Source organism: Pongo abelii, chromosome 8, assembly GCF_028885655.2.
Source record: "Pongo abelii isolate AG06213 chromosome 8, NHGRI_mPonAbe1-v2.0_pri, whole genome shotgun sequence".
Lineage (NCBI taxonomy): Eukaryota > Metazoa > Chordata > Mammalia > Primates > Hominidae > Pongo > Pongo abelii.
In genome coordinates this window covers 87,710,531-87,718,453 of record NC_071993.2, presented here as the reverse complement: position 1 = coordinate 87,718,453, position 7,923 = coordinate 87,710,531, and the positions used below count along the sequence as shown (strand labels likewise).

Here is a 7,923-nt window from a genome sequence, read left to right as displayed (position 1 = left end):
ATAATAATAAGCTAAGACTGCCGAACACGTTGATGCTACATGTAATGGTTCAAACAAGCTTATCTTCCCTCTGTAGACTCTTAATTCTGGAGAGTAGACTCATGTTTGAAGGAACATTTAATTTCTTATGCAAAGTATTACTCAGGGTTCTCTAGAGCGACAGAACTAATAGGATAGATGTATATGTAAAAGGGAGTTTATTAAGGATTATAGACTCACACAATAACAAGGTGAGGTTCCACAATAGGCCATCTGAAAGCTGAGGAACAAGGAAGACAGTCTGAGTCCCAAAACCCTAAAAGTAGGGAAGTTGACAGTGCAGCCTTCAGTTTGTGGCTGAAGATCCAAGAATCTCAAAGCTGAAGAATTTGGAGTCCGATGTTCAAGGTCAGGAAGCATCCAGCATGGGAGAAAGATGTAGGCTGGAAGACTAAGCCAGTCTGGTCTTTCCATGTTCTTCTGCCTGCTTTTATTCTGGCCACACTGGTACTGATTAGACTGTACCTACCCAGATTGAAAGTGGGTCTGCCTTTCCCAGTCTACTGACTCAAATGTTAATCTCCTTTGGCAACACCTTCACAGACAAACCCAGGAACAATACTTTGCATCCTTCAATCCAATCAAACCGACAGTCAATAGTAACCATCACACATACTTAGCATGTTTTTCAGTACACAACTTAATACTTAACTTTTGTTGTGTACTTAGCACGTGTTAGAAACTATTCTAATATTCTAAATACTTTATATGCATTATGCATTATATCACTTAATCTTGTGAGGTAGGTTTTTTTTTGTTTTTTGGCATGGTACATATTTACAAATCCCACATCAGAATGTCACCTCTACTTCACACCATGTATTCCATTTAGAACAGGAATTATGCTCAAATAATCAAGTGACCAGCAATGAGTATTCTTTTCATTTCAGGTCACTCTCAAAAGATGACTGTCATCAATTCATCAGATAGGATTTTTTTTTTAGAAATCAATAGACTGAGATAATTTAAGCAAACTACTCAAAATCCAAAACCAGTAAGAGGCAGAGGACATATTTAGACTCATGTGACTTGGCACCAGAGCTCATAATCTTAATTTTAAATAATACTGAGTTCTCTAATAGAAAACCAGTTGCTGTACAATGAATTAATATTTAGTACCTATCAAAAATCTCCTCAAACATTGATATGTGGGTTAATTCCTGACCATTTCTGATGAAATCATAAGGAAAATTTAAGTCTTCACTGTAGAATACTTTTATGTTAAAAACACTGGGCTAGAATGAGTTACAGGTTTGACTCAGAATCTGAACATATATTTTCTTCGTTAGAGTTCGAATTTCAGCTTAAACAAATGAATACATTCACCCTTTCCTTGTGATCAACAAAAAGTCAAATGAGCAGTGAAAATTAAGTCATGATTCACTGTTCAGCTGAAACAAGAGACCTTCAGAAGAACCACCATTTTTCTGAATACTATCAATACTAACCTAGAAGTCAAAGTGAATTATTTGACTGTTTGATTCTGCTGGAGAAACATTGGTGGTAAACTCTGAAACATAGAAAATAGGTATAAATTATCTTCTTCCTTTTACAGTTGTCACATACTTAAATATTTGTGAGGAATAAAAGATCAGAGCTGAATGTACCCAACAGACAAAAGAAATCAATTCAAGAATGTAATGAAGCAAATACAAAGAAAGCAAAACAATTGATAGGAAGCAGGGAAGATTTGTTTTAGTTCGACGGGACCAAAGTAATCAAAAAGAAAATAGCTCAGCTAGAAACAGAGGTATTTTGTTTCTCCTGATTGAGTTGTCTGGTCAATAATAGACGTGGAAAACAGAGGAAAAGACTAAACATCTTATTTGGTCCTACATTTGGTAAGGTGTGCATAAAAGTGGCAAATATAGTTTCCTAACAAGAACGAGATTATAAAGAAAACAAGCCCTAAATCTTAAAATCTTAAGATACTAGACTCAAAGAAAACTTACAACTCATGTGGCTCATGCTGTTTTTGATAGCTATCAATCTCCTGATCAAATGTTTTCTCATACGCCTATGAGAAATAGTTTTTAATTCTATTATAAATAGTTTTTAAAACATGATCTAAGATCAAAGGGCTGACAATTTCCAAATATTATTTTTTTCATAAAAATAAGTGTCACAAGTTCAGAGAAGAGACAAACTTTGAAGATTTACAATCTGACCCATATAAGAAAAGAGCTCACAGGATATTTTTAAAAATAGAGTTAGGGGTTACAAGCACAGTTTTGTTGCATGGATACACGCATAGTGGTGAAATCTGGGCTTTTACCTGAATAACGAACATTGTACACAATAGCTAGTTTTTTAACCCTCATATTCCTCTCACCCTCCCACCTTTTAGAGTTTATTATTTCACTCAAATGTCTGTTCTTTCACTCAAAGAGGATATATTATTATTGTTACTGATCAGACAGTGCATTCTTGCTTGTGCCTCCTAAGAATGTGATAATATAGAAGCTAGAAATTTGAGGAGAATGCCAAATGATCTGCTTTAACTCTGAACATCTGCCAGATAAAGTGGACTTACAGGACAATCCTCTCCACCCAGAAATCTCTGCTCTAATGAAAGGAATAAAGTAAGATAGTAGATTGGTGAACAAGTAATTGCAGTTTTGCCATTACTTGTGCACCAACCTAATCGTTCTTATCTAATCAATTACTATGACTGCTTAAATAATAAGATAGGCAGTCCTTGCTGTAGGATCAAGAGTAATCTGCTAGCTTTAGTACTGAGTGAAAACTACTGCCCTTTCTAGCTGTCATGTAATCTGTTTCCCCCACTCAATTTGACTAAACAACTCTGATTTTGACTTCTATTATTGAAACTGTGACCTTCCACATGGCTTGAACATCTGAACATTAAGTCCTACATTGTAAACATAACCACATTATTTCCGGTTCCTGTCCATTATGAGTAGTAACTACATAAAAGCAAAACCCAGCTTGCTTGTTGGACTACAAGTTTTCCCTTATGGAAAAATGTGGTCTAAAAACTTGGCCATTCTTGACCTGAGATGGGTAACTCCTAACTTGAAGCAATCCATAATCTGGTCCTGACAGTTTTTGAGTAAATGGAATAACTCCCGCCCCGCCCCCCTTTTTTTTCTGAGACGGAGTCTTGCTCTGTCACCCAAGCTGGAGTGCAGTGGCGCTATCTCGGCTCACTGCAAGGTCCGCCTCCTGAGTTCACGCCATTCTCCTGCCTCATCCTCCCGAGTAGCTGGGACTACAGGCGCCCGCCACCACTCCCGGCTAATTTTTTGTATTTTTGGTAGAGACGGGGTTTCACCTTGTTAGCCAAGATGGTCTTGATATCTGGACCTCGTGATCTACCTGCCTCGGCCTCCCTAAGTGCTGGGATTACAGCCATGAGCCACCTTGCCCGGCCCCAACTTCCCTTCATTATAGTGATAATTAGATAATTCAATAAATGAGAGGAGTACTTCAGAACTGAAGAGTTGGAAGCCAGCAGAACCTTTGAGGTACCACAGAGTAAACACAAGTATGCATGGTGCTTACTAAAAATGCAGACTTAAAGGCCCTGGCCTGTACCTATTGAATACAATTATTCAAAGTCATCTTCAATAATTCACTTTCATATGCATGTTTCCTTATTTTGCCATTATCCCTGCTGTAAGCAGGACATAGCGGATTGTGAAGTACCATAATGGAAAAATATTATCTTCTATAAGTTAAACTAATTAAATCAACATATAGACAGTGGTAAAGGAACAGCTTACATACAGGAGCAGTTTTATCTCCATCAATCCATCTAAAGTATGTATGCAGATAATGAAGGAGTTCCGCAGGACAAAAGTAGATGGCAATAGTGAATAGGGCTTAATGTTGAATATAGGAGATAGGACCACATTGGTCACCAAAATGTTTCCACAGGTATATGGCAGAGAGATCTCTTCAAGCTTCTCCATGGTCTGAGTTAAAATCTATCCAGTTATCCATTTGTCTTCATTGTCACTCCTCTCATATCAGCTAAATTTCTGATTACTAATAGATGTCATGGCTATCTTAATTTGGAGGTAGGAAATGCTCTAGGAAGCACTATGACATTCTTCCCATTTAAAGCACATATCCTGCTCCGTAAATATGTGAACTGGAATGACCATAAATAAGCATTATCCATCAGCCTAGTGTGAATCTATCACTGAGCATCTTATTGTCCCTGGGTGAATTGGTTTCTGACATAAAAGAATGAGGATCTGACCTTGGTGTATAGAAGATGCACCCCATAGAGTCCATGGCAGCTGGTTGTCAGACTTCCCTCCTGTCACACTATGGACCACACAATATTCTTCAAAACATTTGTAATTAGCCTCCAACTGCCAATTTAAATCATTTTTCTTTGTATGTGACAATAGAGGGTAATAGAGTCATCCTCAGTATCTGTAGTGGATTGGTTCCAGGGCCCCTGTGGATACCAAAATCCAGGGAAGCTCAAGTCCCTTATATAAAATGGCACAGTACCTGCACATATTCTATGCACATTTTCCATCATACCTTAAATCATTGCTAGATTATGTATAATACCTAATACAATGTAAATGCTATGTAAATAGCTGTTATGCCGTGTTGTTTAGAAAATAATATCAATTTTTGAAAAAAAAATGCATAAAGTAAAATTTTCACAAAATACAATAAAAACCCATGAGGGAAACCCTATGTAAGCTGGGAGTTTAAAAAACTTGTAAGTATGGCTAAAAATAAAGATATAATGAGGGAGAAAGATGAACAGATGTTATTATAAACCCAATTTAGCTTATTAATTCTAATAGATAGATAATGGAAGCCAATTCACAGGAGTAAACCTAAGAGAAATGTTTAGAAATTAAAATTTTTGAAGACACTGAAAATATTCAAGATAATTGAAGGTAAATAGTAATGGAAAATGTAATTAGAAAGAGACCTAATAAGTTATAATAAGTAATTAGAAAGATTAAGCCTTGAAGCAGTAGTATAGAAATCTGCAACAGATTGTATGCAATTTCAGCTTCATATGTATCTCTGCTAAAGTGGGAAGAACAAAATGAAGAAAAACTTGTTAAAATATGAATTTCTGTTTTTTTCCTTTCCTTTGCAATTTATTATTATTATTTGAGACAGGTTCTTGCTCTGTCGCCCAGGCTGGAATACCGTGGCAGGATGTTGGCTCACCACAGCCTCCACCTCCTGGGCTCAAGTGATTCTCCCAACTCAGCCTCCCAAGTAGTTGGGACTACAGGCATGCACCACCACACTCTACTAATTTTGTTTATTTTTTATAGAGATGCAGTCTCACTATGTTGCCCAGGCTGGTCTTGAACTCCTGGATTCAAGCAATCCTCCTGTCTCAGCCTCCCAAAGTCCTGGGATTAGAGGTGTGAGCCACTGTGCCTGGCTAAAATATGGATTCTAAAAGGTTAAAATAAACAAACATGACTTTCTTACAAATATAAGAGGGAGACTGTGTTTCAAAGATTTACTTAAGTAATTCATTTATGGAACACCTAGAAGGAAATGGTGGTTTAAAGGAGTGTAGGAGAAATAAAGTTATTAACAGGAACTGAAAAAAAGAATACTGAAATAATAATGTCAAAATCTATCCAATACTGGGTAATGTTCCACAAGGCAATAAAATTGTAAACTTTGGGAATTATCTTTTCTTAGGGAATAAATTAATTGTATCTCTACAGGACCAAATCCATTTTATTTACTATCTCACAAATATTATTTGCACCATTATCACTTTTCTACAAGTTAATGTCAACCTTTACAGAGTTGTAAAATATCCTGTACAATAACAAAAAGTCAGTTAAGGAAAACTGCATAACCACTGATAAATTAATCTTTGAATGGGACTGTTAGAACTACCCACTAAGCTCTAGTATAACACTGAAAAGATACTCCATTATAATTTTGCTTATTTCCAAATTTTTGAAATTTTTGTTTTTTTAACAATCTATTTCAAGCATGAATAATAATCAATAAATATTTAAACACTGTATCAGTTTTTCTACACGCCAAGCTTTAGGGTCTTTTCAAGAAGCAGCTCTTTGACCTATTTACATTTTAAGATATTGAATAGTATCAATCTAATTATTGCTCTTGTGTATTTTGGCTTCTTCAAAAAATTGTCATTTACAAGATAATTTAAAATTTGGAAAATAGGTAAGTATTTTAAAAATTATATTTACATCTCCCTAGCATTTATTACCTTCAATATTATACTAAGAACATGTATTTTTTATTTTAATATCTTTTACACAAGATCATATAAAATGTAATAGCATTTTGGGAAAAATACAAAGCACACCAAAGTCATAATACAGGATTTATTGCCTTTAATAAAAGTATTAACTACACTAATAGAATCATATTATTGCTGACTTAATGCATCTCTTATGAGCATCACACCAAAATACTTTATACTCAATAGAATGCTTAAATGCCTTAAGCACAGGAAAGATATTCAAAATGATAGCAGCTCTTTTAAATGGCATACTTGTGAGGGAAAGAAGTGCAGTGACTAAATATGGTTTAGAAATTTCCACTTTAAGTTAAGGACATGAAGATAAAACATTGTGAGTTTCTAACAAGTATGTAGAGGTTTAATATGTATATGTATACATTAAACATTTCATCAGTCTATATATGTGTATATAGTATATAATAGTAGTAGACTACTACATATGTATATGTATATATATAGACTGACCAAGTGTTCTGTGGCACTAATAAGCTAAGATATAAAGGAATAAGATTCAGTTAAAAACAACTTAACTATTCATTATTTAAAATCCTAAATAAAAGAAGGAATGCATATAATAGAATAATTGGGTTTTTTTTTTCTTGTTATGGTATCAATGTTTAAAATAATAAAGATGACAAAGTACAAGCTAGGTTTGTTTAATCTATTTCATTGGTTATAATCAAACTTCAAAAATCTAATCTTTCACAGTTTCTAAAGAATCAAGACATAGGGCCAAGCAGCTGGAAAGCGTATGTATCATTGATCAAAGGAGGAATGTAAATACATATTTGGAAGCAAAGTATTTCCATCTTCCTAACAGACTTGTTTTTTCATATCTCTTGAAAAACAGCATCTTCTCATCATTGGCCTAAACTTTTTCCAGGTCAAGATCAGAGAATGGACCTATAGAAAAAATTGTCCTACCAAAAGGCTTTCCTTTGCCTTCGTGACTTCCTCTTCAGATCACCAAGGTTAGGGGTTTCTGCAGGGAAACTTAGAGACAAAACTTTATATATTTAACTCCAGCACCATAATTTTACATTAAAAGGGATGGATTTACTTGATCATTAAACAATATTACTATTAGCTAAAGAAACATACACATGCAGACACACTCACCTGCATACACATACACACTCACACACATATCAAGTTTAGAAAAATGTGCAAAACAAGTTTTTGGGGTGGGCTTATTCATATGTTTCAAACAATCCTGAATTCATATTGGATGAAAGGCTTAGTAATAGTATCTGTAATCTGTTTATCTCCTTCCCCAGCTCTTCAGTTATTAAGATGGTTTGTCAGCAATTCATTTTTATTAGGTTCCAATCTGGATGGCTCTGCTACTAGTGCATGTAGGTTTATATATGTATAGTTACGCATGTGTGATTGAACATTTGGGTATGGTTGTATAGATGTGTAGGTATTTGAGTGTATGGTTATATGTGGAGATGGGGGAGATTTTGGGGTGTGGGTGTGGGGAAGGAATGGGAGGTCCTATAGATGCTCTACTCTAGGTTGGTCCTTCACTTGAAATGCTACCTTTGCTTCACTCTCCCAGAAACATTCAACAGTAAGACAATCAAGGACATTATATCCACTAAATTTCTTATTACCTGATCCAAATTAGTGCA

At 35.1% G+C, this 7,923-nt stretch overlaps 1 non-coding gene across 1 annotated transcript; it reads right to left on the bottom strand.

The window, feature by feature from the left end:
- Positions 1 to 895: 895 nt before the first annotated feature.
- LOC112135360 (small nucleolar RNA SNORD2) lies at positions 896 to 964 on the bottom strand. Its single transcript, XR_002916653.1, has one exon. It is a non-coding gene; the product is annotated as a small nucleolar RNA SNORD2 (small nucleolar RNA).
- Positions 965 to 7,923: the final 6,959 nt, after the last annotated feature.